The sequence below is a fragment of the Oncorhynchus gorbuscha genome, linkage group LG15 (assembly GCF_021184085.1).
Source record: "Oncorhynchus gorbuscha isolate QuinsamMale2020 ecotype Even-year linkage group LG15, OgorEven_v1.0, whole genome shotgun sequence".
Lineage (NCBI taxonomy): Eukaryota > Metazoa > Chordata > Actinopteri > Salmoniformes > Salmonidae > Oncorhynchus > Oncorhynchus gorbuscha.
In genome coordinates, this window is record NC_060187.1 from 49,978,505 (window position 1) to 49,999,605 (window position 21,101).

General features: G+C 42.0%; 1 pseudogene; it reads left to right on the forward strand.

The window, feature by feature from the left end:
- Positions 1 to 1,637: 1,637 nt before the first annotated feature.
- The window catches only part of LOC123997450, a 99,561-nt pseudogene continuing 80,097 nt past the window's right edge, over positions 1,638 to 21,101 (forward strand).

Here is a 21,101-nt window from a genome sequence, read left to right on the forward strand (position 1 = left end):
TGTTGAGATGTGTCTGTTACTTGAACTCTGTGAAGCATTTATTTGGGCTGCAATTTCTGAGGCTGGTAACTCAAATGAACTTATCCTCTGTAGCGGAGGTAACTCTGGGCCTTTCTTTCCAGTGGCAGTCCTCATGAGAGCCAGTTTCATCATAGCGCTTGATGGTTTTTGCGACTGCACCTGTAGAAACTTGAAAGGTTCATGAAATTTTCCGCATTGACTGACCTTCATGTCTTAAAGTATTGATGGACAGTCATTTCTATTTGCTTATTTGAGTTGTTTTTGCCATAATATGGACTTGGTCTTTTCCAAAATCTTCTGTATACCACCCCTATCTTGCCCACCTCTAACCCTACCTGATTGGCTCATACGTATTAAGATGGAAATAAATTCCACAAATTTACTTTTAACAATGCGGACCGGTTAATTGAAATGTATTCCAGGTGACTACCTCATGAAGTTGGTTGAGAGAATTCCAAGAGTGTGCAAAGCTGTCATTAAGGCAAAGGGTGGCTACTTTGAAGAATCGCAAATATAAAATACATTTTGATTTGTTTAACACTTTTTTGGTTACTACATGATTCCATATGTGTTATTTCATTGTTTGATCTCTTCACTATTATTCTACAATGTAAAAACTAGTAAAACATAAAGAAAAACCCTTGTATGAGTAAATGTATCCAAACTTTTGACTGATACTGTACATCATCCTGTTTTGTATGTATTCTAATGTTGTTTTTTTGTTTCAGTTTATACTTCAATTAACATTAAGCCAATGATAGTTAGTTTGAGAAACATTGTTCTTTCACTCAGGCTACCCACGCTTTTCATTATTTTAATTGTCACAATAAAAAGGTGTTTAAAAACAATGAGAAACCAAGAAATATGTCAACATTTTGTGCCTTAATAGCAATTGCACTAATCCAACCATTTAGGGGTTATGGGTTTACTCTAACTTGTATTTATGATGTTAAACTAATGGTTGTATAATTGCATATTCATCCAATATTAAATAAAAATATACTGAATTTAGTTGTTTGATTCTACTCTGTCTTTCATGATTCATTCATTGTTTTCAGGCAATTCATTCATAGTTTTGAAGCCACTGCTTGTTAACCAATTACAATAACCAAATCCTTCAGTTAACCAATTACAATAGACTTATCAAACATATTTTATTTTGAAAGCGCAACAATGTATTGCACCTCTTTACTTTAAGTTATGTAGAATGACTGATAAAAGGGAGATGTAAGTCACACAAATCAATTTTCATTTAAAATACGTACTAATGATGATACAAAACTCGTCTAAAATAAACATTCACTGTCATTATTTCTGATTGAAGATTACTCATATGTTTTTTCTCTCCGGCGCTAGGGTTGCAGAAAAACGTGTGTATGACATGAAAAATAACTGATTCATGCGAGACTGGCAGAATAGACGCCGGTTTGTGGAAACAATACCGAAATGATGCATTACATTTTTACAAGATTCGAAATATGCAGTCTTTTGACAATGATTTAAATCATAATTTTTCTTCGCCCTTTTCAAGAATCTGCCAATTTTACAAAGATGAGCAGTAATTTCACCAGGCACTAACTATAAATACCTAACTATGGGTCTTTCGGAAGGGGGCTTTCATTATTGAGAAAAACAATTATTTTCAAGAGACAAGTGTCCCTCTTGAGAACAACGGACACTTTTACGGTCCTTTCAAGATTTTGATTTTCCAAAAGTTCATTGTTGCTAACAAACGGTACCTGGGTTCTTGGAGTTGAGGGGGAGAATAAAGAACCAAACATGATAACATCTGCGGGTAAGCAGTAACGTTAGCAAATGTGAGCATGGAATACGGGAAAGATGCCGAGTCACATAGCTGCCTACCAATATTACAAACTGTTCAAAGGAAATAACGTTACCAAACTAACTAGCTAGAAACCGACAAATGTATTCCAAAACATTATTGTTAGTTAGCGTTAGCTCTATTGTTTCATGACTATAGTTTCATGACTATACAATTGAGCTTACGTTCCCTAGCTAGCTGGTTTACGTTAACTAATGTTAGCTGGCTGGCTATCCAAACTTAGCTACCTAAACTCAGCAAAAAATAAACGTCCTCTCACTGTCAACTGCGTTTATTTTCAGCAAACTTAACGTGTAAATATTTGTATGAACATAAGATTCAATAACTGAGACATAAACAGAACAAGTTCCACATACATGTGACTAACAGAAATTGAATAATGTGTCCCTCAACAAAGGGGGGGGGGGTCAAAATTAATAGTAACAGTCAGTATCTGGTGTGGCCACCAGCTGCATTAACTACTGCAGTGCATCTCCTCCTCATGGACTGCACCAGATTTTCCAGTTCTTGCTGTGAGATGTTACCCCACTCTTCCACCAAGGCAACTGCAAGTTCTCGGACATTTCTGGGGGAATTGCCCTAGCCCTCACCCTCCGATCCAGCAGGTCCCAGACGTGCACAGTGGGATTGAGATCCGGGCTCTTCGCTGGCCATGGCAGAACACTGACGTTCTTGTCTTGCATGAAATCACGAGTAGTATGGCTGGTGGCATTGTCATGCTGGAGGGTCATGTCAGGATGAGCCTGCAGGAGGGTACCACATGAGGGAGGAGAATGTCTTCCCTGTAATGCACAGCATTGAGATTGCCTTCAGTGACAACAAGCTCAGTCCGATGATGCTCTGACACCGCCCCAGACCATGACGGACCATCCACCTCCAAATCAATCCCGCTCAAGAGTACAGGCCTCTGGTAACGCTCAATCCTTTGACGATAAACGCGAATCCGACCATCACCGCTGGTGAGACAAAACCGCGACTTGTCAGTGAAGAGCACTCTTTGCCAGTCCTATCTGGTCCAGCGACGGTGGGTTTGTGCCCATAGGCGATGTTGTTGCTGGTGAGGACCTGCCTTACAACAGGCCTACACGCCCTCAGTCCAGCCTCTCTCAGCCTATTGCGGACAGTCTGAGCACTGATGGAGGGATTGTGCGTTCCTGGTGTAACTCAGGTATTTATTGTTGCCATCCTGTACCTGTCGCGCAGGTTTGATGTTGTGTTGTTACACGTGGTCTGCCACTGCGAGGACGATCAGCTGTCCGTCCTGTCTCTCTGTAACGCTGTGCTAGGCGCCTCCTTGCAGCATGCCTAAGGCATGTTCACGCAGATGAGCAGGGACCCTGGTCATCTTTCTTTTGGTGTTTTTCAGATTCAGTAGAAAAGCCTCTTTTAGTGAACTATGTTTTCATAACTGTGACCTTAATTGTCTACCGTCATTAAGCTGTTATTCTTAAAGATCCTTCCACAGATGCATGAATTGTTTATGGTTCATTGAAGAGGTATGGGAAACGGTGTTTAAATCCTTTGCAATGAAGATCTGTGAAGTCATTTGGATTTCTACTGATTTATCTTTGAAGGACAGGGTTTCTAGTTTAGTTAGTACCTGCATCACATGAGCTGTTACCTTGTTGTAAGGTGTCAATAAAAAAAAACACATATTTTGACCAATGTGTAAAATATGTTAATTGTGTAGGTAGTGATCAACGAAAACCATTGGCTGAAACCTTACTTATCAGTCATAATTAGAGGTCAACCGATTATGATTTTTCAACGCTGATACCGATTATTGGAGGACCAAAAATAGCTGATACCATTTTGTATTTTCATTTTTTAAATTTTTTATTTATTTTTTTAATTAAATTTAAAATGTTTTTTTTAAATAATGGCAATTACAACAATACTGAATGAACACTTATTTTAACTTTAATATAATACATCAATAAAATAAATTTAGCCTCAAATAAATAATGAAACATGTTCAAATTGGTTAAAATAATGCAAAAACAAATTGTTTGAGAAAAGTTCCTTGCTCAGAACATGAGAACATTTGAAAGCTGGTGGTTCCTTTTAACATGAGTCTTCAATATTCCCAGGTAAGAAGTTTTAGGTTGTAGTTATTATAGGACTACTTCTCTCTATACCATTTGTATTTCATATACCTTTGACTGTTGGATGTTCTTATAGGCTATTTAGTATTGCCAGTGTAACAGTATAGCTTCCGTCCCTCTCCTCGCCCCTACCTGGGCTCGAACCAGGAACACATCAACAACAGCCATCCTCGAAGCATCGTTACACATGCAGAGCAAGGGGAATAACTACTCCAAATCTCAGAGCGAGTGACGTTTGAAACGCTATTAGCGCACCCCCGCTAACTAGCTAGCCATTACACATCGGTTACACCAGCCTAATCTTGGGAGTTGATAGTTGATAGGCTTGAAGTCATAAGCAGCGCAATACTTGAAGCACAACGAAGAGCTTCTGGCAAAACACGCAATTTTGTGCGTTTGACAGCAGCTCTTCGCAATTCTTCAAGCCTTGCGTTGTTTATGACTTCACGCCTCAACTCCCGAGATTAGGCTGGTGTAACCGATGTGAAATGGCTAGCTAGTTAGCGGGGTGTGCGCTAATAGCGTTTCAAACGTCACTTGCTCTGAGACTTTGAGTAGTTGTTCCCCTTGCTCTGCATGGGTAACGCTGCTTTGAGGGTGGCTGTATATGAAATACAAATCGTATAACTACAACTAAAGACTCATGTTAAAAGGAACCACCAGCTTCCAGTTCTCATGTCCTGAGCATAGAATTTTAAATTATTTTTTTTACATGGCACATATTGCACTTTTACTTTCTTTTCCAACACTTTGTTTTTGCATTATTTAAACCAAATTGAACATGTTTAATTATTAATTTGAGGCTAAATATATTTTATTGATTTATTTTATTAAGTTAAAATAAGTGTTCATTCAGTATTGTTGTATTACAAATAATGAATAAAAAAATTGTCCGGTTAATCGGTATCTGCTTTTTTGGTCCTCCAATAACCGGTGTCGGCGTTGAAAAATCATAAGCGGTCGACCTCTACCAGGAACTTGTAGGTGCCTTGGTGGAAGAGTGGGGTAACATCTCACAGCAAGAACTGGCATTTCTGGTGCAGTCCATGAGGAGGAGCACTGCAGTACTTAATTCAGCTGGTGGCCACACCACATACTGACTGTTACTTTAAATTTTGGACCCCCCCCCTTTGTTCAGGGACACATTATTCAATTTATGTTAGTCACATGTCTGTGGAACTTGTTCAGTTTGTCTGAGTTGTTTACTCTTATGTTCATACAAATATTTACATGTGTTTGCTGAAATCAACACAGTTGACAGTGCGAGGACATTACTTTTTTTGCTGAGTTTAGGTAGCTGGGGGAGTTCTTTACTAATTAGTCAACTTATTTCATCAGTCAAGTAAAAGGGATAAGCGGAAACCCGTAGACACTATGCCCACCATGGAATGAGTTTGACACGCATTCTAAGATCTTCAATGTGCGCTTCGGAATTCGATAAGAAGTACATGCCCAGTTGCATCCTTACCTGTCTGTTTTCACTTGTACTTCGGCGCTGTGATGCTTGAGAAGGATCCGATCACGTGACTGGCATTGGCTAATAGGAAATTAGATATCTGAGCGAGCCATGTGAGTGAGAGATGGCTTCGGAGCACTGCAATTGGCAGCTAGGAGAAAGGATGTATAATGATTATGTTCAGCCCAAGGGCATATAATGTCCAGTTTGGCCGCAAGGCATGGAAATTCAAGGCCCTAAATTGCAGCCCTCCTACCCTCGTGAAGTAGAATAGTAGCCTAGGCTATACAGTGTCGCCCGGCAATACACTTTTATAAATGCCCATGTGGTAACCTACCTACCGGCGGATAAGAATGTTTAATATACCAGCCACGATGACGGGTGGTCACACTCAGTGCTCTACAGTGTGAGCATGTCATAAAAATTGTCAAAAGTCAAGTATGAGCACATGTGAGTTGTGTAGTTAAATAAATGCTACAGTAACTGTTTTCAAAGTATGCCTGTCAGAGGTGCGCAACTCAATATTAGGAAAGTGTTCGTAATGTTTGGTATACGCAATGAAATAATACAGAATTATACATTTATAGACTATTTTAATGTATTGATTTCTCTTTATTCAACCCACCCTCCCTTCATCCACACAATATTTCATGACCCTAAGCCCGCCCACCCCGCAGATATGACTGCGGGTTGAGTCAACTCGCGCATCTCTAGCCCAGACACCCAGTGCAGGCTAAGTGGCACGGTGCACTCGCGCTATAAGGGGGACATTGGCTCTGCTGGTACGCACTTGATCAATGAGACACATTTGACATAAGTTCCGAAAGTAACAGTTCTACTACCTAGCAGTTTTTCATGTTCTATTATTGAAATAGTACCGGAGTTTCGGGATACGTTGCAGCTAAGTTAGTACTTAGGTAAAATTGGCTGAATGCTTCCAGAAATGTGCCGCGATTTTATTTATTTTGATGATGTACTAGTAGTCACCAAAACTGGTTTGCCCTTCCTACATGTAGTATTTTAGTATACGTTGTTACAAACAAGCATATGTCTGTGACATGTCAATGAAGCACTGAGCTTCCCGCTAGCTTTTTAATTTCAATGCTGCCTTATACATTTATTTCAGCTCGTGCCGTGCTAATTTTGCTATTTGCGAGCTGTGAAAACAACTTGAAAGACAATTACCACAAAATGTAAATTCCTCAAGTTTTGTCAAGAAAGCTGCACCACTCTGTCAACAGAGCTCTGTGCTTGTCGGATGTATTAAGCTAACCCACTGAATGATTCATAACATAAATAATCATGTGTCTTGGTGAAATGTATTTTTATAACATAAGTGAAATGTCATCACCTAAGCCTGTTTTCACCACGCTGTGAGTGGGTGGACGCCCTACTAGTTGTCAACAGTTGTCCCCTGCTCATCTAGCTAAACTAGATAATGTAAAACAACATGCTGTATAATTTGTTTTCAAAGCCTGGTTAACGCGGCTACCATTTGACCTATTTGGGCTTCACATGTAGCTAATTTAACTAGCTAGGAAACTATGACAAACGTTAACTAGCTAGGTACACATATGTATCAGGTTTTATCCATGATGTTGAAACTGACTAGCTACATATTCTTTGATTTCAGCTGGAATCATTTCTCTCCTGGATGAGGAGGAGCCCCAGCTCAAGGTATCATAAACACAGCTTGTTATCCAGTGAGAATACACCATGGGTCACCAATCCTGGACCTAGAGTACACCAAAATCCTATTAGACCATGATCTTTAAATTTTATTCTAACGTTGGGATTGTTTTGCTTGTAGGAGTTTGCTCTGCACAAGCTGAACTCCATTGTCAATGACTTCTGGGCTGAGATATCGGGATCTGTTGACAAAATGTACGTTTTTTTTTTTTATAAGGAAATGATGCACAAAGTTGTCTGTTTTATTGGAAGAGACTCATAACAAGGTAAAGTTCTTCATGATAAATGGTTTTATTTCTAAATGGTGTTCTCTCCTCACAGCGAGGTCCTGTATGAAGATGAGACGTTTCGGAGCAGGGCGTTTGCTGCCTTGGTGGCTTCTAAAGTGTTCTACCACCTCGGGGCATTTGATGAGTCATTGAACTATGCTCTGGGTGCAGGAGACCTTTTCAATGTCACAGATGACTCTGAGTATGTGGAGACCATTATCGGTGAGTGATGTCACGACTGCATGTGTCCCTAAGTACACAATCTTGATAATGACCTCAGGGTCCTGCTGATCTTTAGGCTTCCCTTTTGTCACATTACCCATAGACACCTCAATAACGTTCAATTGATGTATACCCACTGACCAGCGTTGCTAATTCAGATATCAACTCACTGATACCACAAATCACAGCGGTTAATTATTCCTCAGCGGTATACAGCAGTTATTTGATGACCTCTGTCTCTCCCTCTTAGCCAAATGTATCGACCACTACACCAAGCAACGGGTGGAGAATTCTGAGCTTCCCGAGGATGAGGAGAAGAAGAGCATCGATCCCCGGCTCGAGGGCATCGTCAACAAGATGTAGGAACATCAGCGGTGCCTGGGCGACCACAAGTACAAGCAGTCCATCGGCATTGCCCTGGAGACGCGGCGCCTGGACATCTTTGAGAAGACCATCCTCGAATCGGTCAGTGGTTCCCCTGGTCGTCTTCTGAAACAATGATGTTTTGGTTACATAAATTAAGTTTAATTTGACTACTTAATGTAATCAAAAATGATTAGCTTCATGAAAATCCACAGATCATTGTCTTTTTGGTTTAGCCTACATTTGAATGGAATGTTGTGGTGTAAATTTATTTCTTCCAGTAACAACTTGCAATCCTAACCCTCTTCCTTTTTCTCGTCTTCAACAGAATGACGTTAGTGGCCTACTGGCCTACAGCTTGAAGGTCTGCATGTCACTGATGCAAATTAAGAAGTTTCGCAATGAGGTACTCCGAGTGCTAGTCAAGCTCTACATGAATCTGGAGAAGCCTGACTTCATCAACGTTTGCCAGGTAACAGGAAGAAAGGACACTTCAATTTGGGCTCAGATTTCTTTTGGTATCCATTCAGCTTCCCACAGTTTGGTGGTAGGATGGTGGTTCTCCGATTTCACCATCTGAAACTAACATCTTGACCCAGTGGAATTAGTCATTCAATGACAAATTACTTTGAAAATTAACATTATCACATTCACACCTTATTGTTAGGGGGGTTTGTCAGAAACTGCACGAGGAAACGAGAAGACAAACACTATAAACCACTTTTATTTGTAGCAATGTTTTGGTCTGAGGTGGGTCTTCATCAGGACAAACAGGTTGCATGTGCCCATACTCACATGTACTGCCAGCAGAATCAGTCGCTTTGAGGCTGACTAGAGATTACCGGTCTTAATTCCCCCACCTAAATCTCTTTTTGTTTTGGTTTCTGCGATTCAGCTTTTAGCTGCAAATGTGTTCAATGTCAAATACACTTTACTAATACAAGGAAGTAACCACTTGACCACCATGCATCACACTCAAACTTTGTCTCGCTCCTCCACAGTGCCTGATCTTCCTGGATGGCCCACAGGCGGTGAGTGACATCCTGGAGAAGCTGGTGAAGGAAGACAACCCGTTGGTGGCCTACCAGATCTGCTTCGACCTGTATGAAAGCGCCAGCCAGCAGTTCCTCTCCTCGGTCATCCAGAACCTGCGCACTGTGGGCACGCCCATTCCTGCCGTGCCCTGCTCTACCAACACGGGCACCGTGCCCACCCTGGACAAAGACAGGTAGGCGAGGTGGAGGGTACAGCCTCAAGGTCTGAAGGGTAGGTAGAGGAAAGAAAAAAGGTTACGGAAAGATGGAGGGAGCAGGGAAAATGGGTAGAAAATGTAGTAAGATGTATAGGCAGAATATCTTGACATTTCACAGATAATTTACTGTGAAACGAAGTTGATTTTGCCAAGTTTAGCCAATCAGGATTCTATTTTCTCTTTGAAGTTGCATGGAAGTTATCATATTTTCTCCTTGGTCTCAGTGATGCTATGGAGACGGACGATAAGGCCGGCAGCTCCCCTGCAGGAAAAGCAGCAGACGTGAGTACGAAAGACCCAGTGTTACCCCCACCTCTACCAGATGGTTGTCTTTTGCAATTTTAAATGGTTGTTGTCACCCAAAATAATTGGTCAGCCCTGCCTCTGCTTGCATAGAACGATGAGCCAAAGGACCAGAATGCAAAGATGACAAAAATTCTCAGCGGCGAAATGGCCATCGAATTGCATCTACAGTTCCTCATTCGGAACAACAACACAGACTTAATGATTCTCAAGAACACAAAGGTAAAGGATGCCAGTATGAGTATTAGACATATAGTACCAGTCTCAAGTTTGGACACCTACTCACTCAAGGGTTTTTCTTTATTTTTTTACTATTTTCTACATTGTAGAATACTGGGGTAGACATCAAAACTATGAAATAACACATGGAATTACGTAGTAACCAAAAAAGTGTTTAACAAATAAAAATATATTTGAGATGCTTCAAAGTCCAACTCAACCCAAACCATCTCAATTGGGTTGAGGTTGGGTGATTGTGGAGGCCAGGTCATCTGATGCAGCCCTCCATCACTCTACTTCTTGGTCAAATAGCCCTTACACAGAATGGAGTTGTGTTGGGTCATTGTCCTGTTAAAAAACAAATGATAGTCCCACTAAGCGCAAACCAGATGGGATGGCGTATCACTGCAGAATGCTGTGGTAGCCATGCTGGTTAAGTGTGCCTTGAATTCTAAATAAATCCGCAACAGTGTCACCAGCAAAGCACCATCACGCCACCACCTACATGCTTCACGGTGGGAAACACTTGCAGAGATCATCAGTTCACTTACTCTGTGTCCGACAAAGACACGCCGGTTGGAACCAAAAATCTCTAATTTCATCAGACCAAGGGACAGAGTTCCACCGGTTTAATGTCCATTGCTCGTGCTTCTTGGTCCAAGCAAGTCTCATTTTCTTATTGGTGACCTTTAGTGGTTTCTTTGCAGCAATTCGACCATGAAGGCCTGATTTACATAGTCTCCTCTGAGCAGTTGATGTTTAGATGTGTCTGTTACTTGAACTTAGTGAAGCATTTATTTGGGCTGCAATTTCTGATGCTGGTAGCTCTAATGAACTTATCCTCTGCAGCAGAGGTAACTCTGGGTCTTCCTTTCCTGTGGCAGTCCTCATGAGAGCCAGTTTCATCATAGTGCTTGATGTTTTTTGCAGCTGCACTTGAAGAAACGCAAAGTTGTTCAAATTTTCTTCATTGACTGACCTTCATGTCTTAAGTATTGATGGACTATTGTTTCTTTTTGCTTATTTGAGCTGTTCTTGCCATAATATGGACTTGGCCGTTTACCAAATAGGGCTTTCTTCTGTATGCACAACTGATTGGCTCAAACACAATAAGAAGGGAAAGAAATTCTACAAATGTACTTTTAAGAAGGCACGCCTTTTAATTGAAATGTATTCCAGGTGACTACCTCATGAAGCTGGTTGAGAGAATGCCAAGAGTGTGCAACACTGTGAAGGCAATGGGTGGCTACTTTTTAGAATCTCAAATATAAAATATATTTTGATTTGTTTAACACTTTTTTGGTTACTACATGATTCCATATGTATTATTTAATAGTTTTGTTGTCTTCACTATTATTATAATGTAGACAATAGTAAAAATCAAGACACTCTTGAATGAGTAGGTGTTCACACTTGACTGGTACTGTATATATTGGATTTTTTTTAACCTAAAGGTTTTCACACATATTTTGTTGCTTCGTCTACCTATTCCAGGATGCAGTTCGAAATTCAGTGTGCCACACAGCCACGGTCATAGCCAACTCCTTCATGCATACGGGAACCACAAGTGACCAGTTCCTCAGGTATAGCCACTATGCTTTAACATCAACAGCTATAACATTAACAAATGGAGACTTTAATCTTCTGTTTTGCCAGTCCAGTTTTACATTTCTCTTTTATTGTGAGGTGGTAGTGGGGTACATTTACCTAGTGGTGTGAGGACATAAAGGAACAACGCTGTGTTTAAATGTGTGATGTGATTTTATTCATTATTTCAACAGAGAGAACTTGGAGTGGCTTGCAAGAGCCACCAACTGGGCCAAGTTCACAGCCACTGCCAGTCTTGGCGTCATTCACAAGGTAAACTTTTGCTGAAACAATTTAAACCTAAATGGATATCTGAGACCTCGTTTGTTTTTCTGATTTTTATATAAAGAACCATATTTCACCCACATCTCTGTTTCAGGGCCACGAGAAAGAGGCGCTGCAGTTGATGGCCACATATCTGCCCAAAGACACCTCCCCTGGATCGGCCTACCAGGAGGGAGGCGGCCTGTACGCCCTTGGGCTGATCCACGCCAACCACGGGGGGGACATTATCGACTACCTGCTCAGCCAGCTCAAGAACGCCAGCATCGACGTGGGTGGCAACATGCAGATGCGTGACATTTATTGTGCCCAATTCCAAATCAACCCATAGCCTCCCTACCCCTTTGGTCACTTAGATTTGATCTTGTGTGTAAGCAGTATAGAAATAATTATCTGAAGCCCATCAGAGGGACATCATATCACATTTGAGTTGAATACAAAGTTGTCTTCGTGTCTGTGGTTTGCTTTGTTTCCTTCCAAAGATTGTCCGTCATGGCGGAGGTCTAGGCCTGGGATTGGCTGCCTTGGGTACGGCCAGGCAGGATGTTTACGACCTGCTCAAGTCTAACCTGTACCAGGATGATGCAGTAACAGGTACATGAACCTGAACAGACAATAGGGAATTCAGTGCTATTCAAGTTTAAATGTAGCCAACTAGCATCTCTATGTAGCCTTTATAGAGTGTAACATGGGATGTCAAATCCCCTTCGGTAGTGAATTCAGAAAAACATTTTGATAAGAGTTCAGTGATACTAGCAAAAACAACATAGGACACTGTGTTGTCCTATTGTATATCCTATAGGAGCACCGTGTTCTATATGTAGAGGTCAGAGATCATTGCGGCGTGGTCTGCATTTTTCATACAGACAAATATGGAAACGGTCATCTTTCTGTTTTGTATGCGTTCTCCAATATATTGTATTAAAAGCACCTTTTTGTTGCACTATTCTCACACACACAAACACTCATCATTCGCTGCTTCAAGTTCAGTAGCCTATACCTCTCCTCTCCTAGTTGGGCATGCAAGATCGTGTGTGACGATAGGCTAAATGTGTGATCTCAATTAAATGCATGGGCAGAGAAGCATGGTACAGTTTCTTTCCAAGGAAATTCACTTTAATACGATTGGGCTACAGTTTATCTTGAAATAAATATTGATAATGGAAAGAAGTGGAGGGCGCTCAACCAACGTGAATTGAGGTGCTATTGATAACCCATTTATTTGACTCTGGCTGCAAATCGTCCTGCTCCTACAAGGTAGGCTATAGGCCAGGGGTATTCAACTCTTACCCTATGAGGTCCGCAGCCTGCTGGTTTTCTCTTCCACCTGATAATTCATTGCACCCACCTGGTTTCCCAGGTATAAGTCAGTCCCTGATTAGAGAGGAACAATTTTAAAAAACGCAGTGTGACTGGCTTCGACGTCCAGAGTTTAGTTTGATGGCTATAGTCTGGCTATGCAAAAAGTTTGACAAAGTTTCTTCATTTTTGCTGCCTTAAGTTTCAGTAGTCTTCCTCTACTAGTTGGGCATGCGAGATCAGGTGCATATGTGATCTCTATTAAAGGAATGATCCAACCCCCCCCCCCCCAAAAAAAAAACTCCTTATCAATTTGGTGAAAGCCTATGTTCTATCAGTGGGTAAAGTAAGTGTTCACCATGATTTAATTTATAAGTGGTCCATCTGTAAAATCAGGAAATCGTGTAGGAATTTAGCTCAGATGTGCTCAGTCTGACCGGTGTACTAAATTATTCAACTCAGTTTCTCCTTCAAGTACCATCTTGCAATGCGCCCTGTGTCTTTTGTTGCCATAGCAATGCACCCTGCACTCGCTCTGGGCAGAGAGGAACTGCAAGCTGAACTCTGTGAGATGAACTCCTAAATTGATAGTACAGTTTGTTTAGGCAATTTTACAACTTGCTCCTTCACATGATGATATTGACTTTGGTATTATTGTGTACAGCCATTTTAATCCTCGGGTAGCCTTTTATTTTGTTTAAATATATTTCTGCGATGGAAAACACTTAAGTGTAAACTTAAACGACTAAAACCCAGATATAAAGTATGTAGAAAAGATAATGGACCTATTTAAAAAAAAAATATATATATATAATCTTTGAGAACTAACAATCACCAAAAGCTAGACGGAGAATTGGCAATTCCAATAACAATGAATTTAGCAGTATTTTATGTTTGAGCAAAATAACACATTCATGGATAAATTAATAGAATTGCCAATTAGCTTTAAAACTGCTAAATGTTCTCTCAGCTGCATGGAAAAATGTGTAGAACTGCAGGAAACCTGCTTTAAAACTGAAGGAGTTGCAGGAAATTGGCTTAAAAAATAGGAACTATCCACCCAAAACCACTCATTCCTTTAATTGACAGTGTTAAATAACACTGAGAACAATATTCAGCTCAAGTCCGCCTCATCTGCAATGCTTTCTCTATGGGCTGGAAACCTAGCAAACGTAGCTACACAGAATAATACCAAAGACAATATCAGCATGCAATGTAGCAAGTTAACTTTAAAATTGCCTAAACAAACTGAACTATCAATTTAAGAGTCTACAATCTCACCATGTTCAACCTGCAGATCGATGTGCCTCAGAGAGGAAGGAGTCTTAACGTTCAAAATGGCAGATATACTTTTGAGAAGTTGGGGAAATGTTGCCCATGCCCTGTCAATTCTGGGAAAAGGAGTGCGCTCCTTCAAGGGGTGAAGGGAAGTTTATTGGGCGCTAGCTCAAAACCCAACATAAGCACGAATTTCGTCAACAAGAAGTACAACATTACAAATCTTTTCAAAGATGTGAGATAGTAAGTTGATTATCTGTAGTATCGTATAGCTTTATAATCGAGACATAACGTACTTACTTTTGAGGAAAATAGGCACGTTTGTGGCGAAATCTGCTCGGATCCTTCACCGTGCGCTGCCACTTTAAGAGGGCATGAGCAGTAAGGAATGAGGAAATAAAGAGAGCTCGTTCAGCTCTTTGGGGAGGAGCTCTTGGGAGGCACGACAGTTTGATTGTGTGTGCTGCAGAAGTTTTTTTTTTTTCAGCGTTTGTAGTTTATAAAGTATTTAACTCAATCATCGGTGTGATCGCTTTAGATCGTGGTTGTTTTTGTTTGGGACCGCGCCTGTTATGGATCGCATGGATTAATAGCAACATTGTTGCGAAGCTTTAACAAACAAACCAACAAGCAATCCGACAGTCAGACACCGGCAGGCCTGAAGACCACAGCTAAGATGTATCTTTTTCTCTATCTTTCTCTTCGCTCTCATTCCAGTGCTTTACCCTGCAACAGACTCTCTATTTGTTAAATGCACTGCCCATTGAAGTTCATTAGAGCTGGACTATTATTTCCCTGCCAGAAGTATTTGAATGGACATTTTAGTAGGTTACTTGCAAGTTGTATATTATGTGAACTGTATTGAGGTGGGTGTACTAATGACATGTGGCCGAGAAGACTGTGGACATTTTTAAGGCCTTTGTTGTGTCTGTGAACACCCCCCACATTCATACCCTCTGCACTCACCCACTAGAAAATAATACAGATTATTGCAAATCCTATGTTGATGACTGGGTTTGTTCTTGTATGAAGTTGCTGTTGAATTGCTCTGCCATTATTAGTATTAGTATTATTGTATGAGGTATTCTTGTTTGGGTTACCCCTGTGCTGTGATGTGTGTATTCTTTTTTCTCTCCACTGGCTATCTGGTAAACAGGCTACACTCTAGGCAGTCTCTTCTGCTGATGTGTGTGGGTCTGGTAGTGGTACTCTCTCTATTCTACTCTTTTCCTTTCGGCAGGGTTAATACCTGCCTGGCGCCCGAACAAAATCTTTCTTTACCCCTCTCTTAATAAATACCGCTACAGAATTGGTGCCTGAACAGGGACTTGAAGAGAAACACCCATGACACCATCCACACAAGGTTGAAGCATGTCTTTTGTTGGAACCCCATACTGTGTCAATGTGGACACACCTGACGGTAATCATGTTCGGGATTCTTTCATTGTGGAAGGACTCTATGAACTAATGGAGTTGGATAGCACTGCCCCTAATCCCCATGCTTCTGGCTCACCTATAACATCTCCACCATTACCCTCCCCTCAAACCCTTCCAGTTACCCTGTCCAGAGAGACTGGGAGAGGTGTCTCTGTGATCACTGGACAACTGGAACATCAATGGACACACACCAATCATAGTTTGACAATGCAGGAGAATGCCATTCGCAAACTCAGTGAATGTGTGGAGGCTCATCAGACAGATGTGCAGAGGAGGTTGGATTACCTTCCCTGTCAAATGGAGGAAAACCAGCAACAAATTGTTCAGAGACAGAAATATTTGCAAGATTCTCTGAAGCAGGATATTCAAGGAAAACTGCACCGGTTCAAAACACAAATGGAAACTAACCATCAAGTCATAATCTTTCTTGAGGAGGAACAAAAAAGAGGGCAGAGGAGTCGGCCTCTGTTGTGAAGGGAGTATGTTCTTATCTGAATGAAGTTATGGAGGACATGAAGAACTCTCTCACAGGGGAACTACGATTTTTGATTGAACAGACTCAAAAGGACACCGTTAATGAGATGGAAAAAGCACAGAAGGCCACAGACCTTCAACTGGAAGGGCTGCACCAGGAGGTAATGCAGTGCTTTTCCCTTCTGGACAAATCTTCTGCACCTCCCTCAGGTTTTACCTCTGCCACTGGCTTGGCCAGTAATGGAATAGGAACAGGTAGCACGACAAAAACCCCTCTGAAGATATTGTTAAACAACAGAACTCCCTCTGCCACTGTCATGCCTCCTATAGAGCGCGCCCTCTCTATAAAACTACTTTTCCCCACTTTTGGAAGTCCAGAAGATGATGTTGATCCACTGTTTTTCTTATCTAAGTGTAATGATTTTCTTTCTATCCGGCCCCTTACTGACTTGGAGGTTCTTGCCACCCTCCGCAGTGTTCTCTATGGTACAGCAAGAGACTGGTGGGAGATAGCCTGTGAACATGTGTCAACCTGGGAGGAGTTTCAAAAAATATTCCTCTTAGCCTTCCTTTCAGAGGACTATGGGGATGAACTGGCGGAACGTGTTCGTAACAGAGTCCAGGGTGAAGCAGAGCCAATACGGGACTTTGCCTTCTCCTATCGAGTTCTATGTAGGAGATGGAAGGCTGACATTACTGAGCAGGAGATGGTCAAACTCCTTCTTAAGAACATGGTTCCCTGCCTTGCTAGTCAACTTCGAGAACGTGTGCAAAATGTGGATGATCTGGTGCGTCTTGGGACTCAGTTTGAGAAGGACTGGAAGCACCACCTCCAAACTAAAAACACCGTTCCCTCATCCCAGTATACCCAGAACTCTCCTGGGGCTAAACAGTCTCAGATATTTGTACCCAAGAACCAGGACAAGTCCAGTTATGTGTTGGAGGTGTAAAGTCCAACATCCTCCAGATTCTTGCCCGCTCTATGTCCAGCATCAGGATTCAGGAAAAGGTCAGAAAGGACAGACTGAAAGTCTACACAGGCATGGTGGCTTGCATACAATTGGGTCAGCCTTAATGCCCACCATGAAGCCTTTAGACAGCACAGCTAGCGGTCTTATTCCTATTCCGCAACAACTATTGGTTCCTCTGACTGTTAGGAACTGGAGAGGGAAGGACATAATCGACACAGGGGCATCTTACACCCTGATGCAAGAGGCCCTGTGGCAGAACATGGCATTACCTCATGAGGAGCTACGAACATGGGAGGAGGGACCATTGTACTTGGCCAATGGAGAACCTACCACCCCCTTGGGCTGGATTAGTATAATAATAAAACTGCATGGTGAGACTAACCTTCCTGTGGCAATTATTGCAGATTCAAGCCTTGCCTAGACTTCCTGTTCTTCAGTGGACTGACCATCTCTATGTCCGAACCCTCCAATCGGCTACACTCTGACTATTCCCAGCCTCATCCATTTCAACCTGGTAATGCACTGATTTCAGGTTGGAGCCTGCTACATTATGCAGAGTCCGGACAAGGTCAAGTCAGAGACAGAGAAAATATAAAGAGCCAAAGACAAAAACATGTTCTACCAGTGAAGTCTGAGAACCCAACTATCACCCTGATTACCGCCGTACCCCCCCTTCTATCCGAGAGCAAAAACAAACCTGATGCGGATTTCTACATCAAACAAGCAGTGGAACAGGCATGTCTGTCAGATGATGAAAGGTGGCAGCTCTCCCAGATGTTGGACGTGAACAGTGAGGTCTGTACTCTTACACTTGGCCGTACAACCGTCTTCAAACACAAAATCTATACCCGGCATGAGGTCCCCATTAAGCAGCGTCCTTACAGGCTGTCCCCCGCCAAACTGGAAATTCTCAATGAACAGCTCAAAAGCATGTTGGAGAATGGAATTGTGGAACCTTCTTTTTCCGGATGGGCTTCTCCGGTTGTCCTGATTCCTAAGAAAGATGGTGGATATCGATTCTGTGTGGACTACAGGAAGCCAAATGCCATAACAGAAAGCGATGCCTACCCTCTACCAAACATAAATGACATACTGGAATCTCTGGCAGGAGCATCCATCTTTAGTAATCTGGATCTGAACAGTGGCTATTGGCAGGTGTCAATGGATCCCGCTAGTCAGGACAAGACTGCTTTTGTCACCCCTGCTGGGTTGTACTCCTTCAAAGTCATGCCTTTTGGTTTGAAGAATGCTCCCGCAACCTTCCAACGGTTGATGGAGACTGTCCTGGGAGATCTGAGGGGTAGAAATTGTCTCGTGTATCTGGATGACATCATAATCTACTCCTCCTCTGTTGCGGATCATCTGCAAGACATTCAGTCCGTCTTCGACAGACTAAAGGCTGCAGGTTTGACCTTGAACTTGAAGAAGTGTCGTTTCTGTCTGCCAGAACTCAAGTTCCTTGGTCATGTGGTTAATGCTGAAGGTATCCATGCAGATCCAGCCAAAGTTGCAGCCGTGCAGGAATTCCCCATTCCCACATCCCTCAAGGCTGTTCAGCGGTTTCTGGGTATGGCTGGATGGTACCACAGGTTTGTGCCTGATTTTTCAAAGGTAGCTGAACCTCTCAACCACCTTAAGAAGAAAGATGTGAAATTCCAATGGACTCCTGCATGCCAAGGTGCATTTGAAGCACTCAAAAACAGTCTAATTACTCCTCCAGTGCTTGGACATCCTAACCTGAATGCTCATTTCATTGTGTACACGGATGCAAGTCAAACAGGACTTGGAGCAGTTTTGGCTCAACAAACAGGACTTGGAACAGAAGAAGTTCTTGCCTATGCAAGTTGCACCCTTAATTCAGCCGAGAGGAATTATTCAACGACTGAAAGGGAGTGCCTCGCTGTGGTCTGGGCTTTGGAGAAATGGAGCTACTATTTGGAGGCAAAGATCTTCACCGTTGTCACAGACCATGCTGCTCTGCAGTGGGTTCTGGCATCAGGCAAGACCAACAGCCGTCTTATTCGCTGGTCTATCAGACTGCAGAAGTTTGACTTCATCATTGAGTATCGCAAAGGAAAACTGAACGTTGTACCAGATGCCCTTTCTCGGATTACAGAGACTGCCAATGTTTGTCCTCCCTTGTGCAGTACTTATACTACCGCTAAATGTCTGGATGATTCCTTTCCTCTGGATGATGAGAGTGTATGGAGAGCACAGCAGAAGGATGCTGCCATCATGGCGCTCCACAAAGGTCTGTCTGAAGAAGACTCCAAGAGTCGCTTCAATGATAAGTAAAGCGAAATTCAGGGAGATGCTGATCCCACCTTGTGTGCTGATTCCCCACGAATGAAGCAATCATCCCCTTCAGGGTTCGGTTTACCCTCTCAGTCAGGTTGGTCTGAGGATGATAGGCCAATTCTGTAGCGGTATTTATTAAGAGAGGGGTAAAGAAAGATTTTGTTCGGGCGCCAGGCAGGTATTAACCCTGCCGAAAGGAAAAGAGTAGAATAGAGAGAGTACCACTACCAGACCCACACACATCAGCAGAAGAGACTGCCTAGAATTGGCCATAAATACCGCTAACCATCGGACAGTCAGACACCGGCAGGCCTGAAGACCACAGCTAAGATTTATCTTTTTCTCTCTCTTTCTCTTCGCTCTCATTCCAGTGCTTTACCCTGCAACAGACTCTCTATTTGTTAAATGCACTGCCCATTGAAGTTCATTAGAGCTTGACTATTATTTCCCTGCCAGAAGTATTTGGATGGACATTTTAGTAGGTTACTTGCAAGTTGTATATTACGTGAACTGTATTGAGGTGGGTGTACTAATGACATGTGGCCAAGAAGACTGTGGACATTTTTAAGGCCTTTGTTGTGTCGGTGAACACCCCCCACTTTCATACCCTCTGCACTCACCCACTAGAAAATAATACAGATTATTGCAAATCCGATGTTGATGACTGGGTTCGTTCTTGTATGAAGTTGCTGTTGAATTGCTCTGCCATTATTAGTATTAGTATTATTGTATGAGGTATTCTTGTTTGGGTTACCCCTGTGCTGTGATGTGTGTATTCTTTTTTCTCTCCACTGGCTATCTGGTAAACAGGCTACACTCTAGGCAGTCTCTTCTGCTGATGTGTGTGGGTCTGGTAGTGGTACTCTCTCTATTCTACTCTTTTCCTTTCGGCAGGGTTAATACCTGCCTGGCGCCCGAACAAAATCTTTCTTTACCCCTCTCTTAATAAATACCGCTACACGTTTATCGACATACACCGACTTTGAGAAGGGGATTGTGTGACAATTAGCTTAACGACTGCGTGACTCCGCATGACAACTTGAACGCGATTGGTTGACAGTCTGCTGCGTGGGGCGTTATACATTTCTTTATTCATTGTATTCCTATCTGCTTTCTATAATATATCTGGCAACAGCACCATGCAAAGCACCCTGGACTAAAAAGGCAGACACAAATAGGAAAAATTAAGTTAAATTACACATTTCTCAAGGTAGGAATATCGCAAAAAATATGATCAATGGCTCATTCGAGAGAAGAAATCCTTCTGAGTAAAGACATCGGCCAGTATTGAAATTTGACATGTATGATAGATGTTTTTGCGATCTAAAAGTTGTATTCCTGTTAACTTCCAGTGTAGTCAATGACTTCATCATGGTGCTACGTCATACCGGATGGATTTCTGGCTGCTTAAACTGCTGTTAACTCAAATACAGATGAAAACATGAAATGACCCAGGGAATTGATAGAACATCACTCAGAGATGCACAAGAACATCACTCAGAGATGCACAAAAACATTATAACATTCAAAATGGGTGAACCTTTACTTTAAGGTGGGCTAGATTGTGGAAAACGTAGCTGAAGTAAAAGCGCAAGTGTCCGTTCTCTCTCCAATTCTGGCTCTTTCAAGCTGTCAAGCCTATTGGCTGATATAGCCCAGTAATACCGATAGCTTAATATAATTGGCCACGTGAGAATCTAATTTTTAATGTATTTCTTGGTTATTTTTACCCA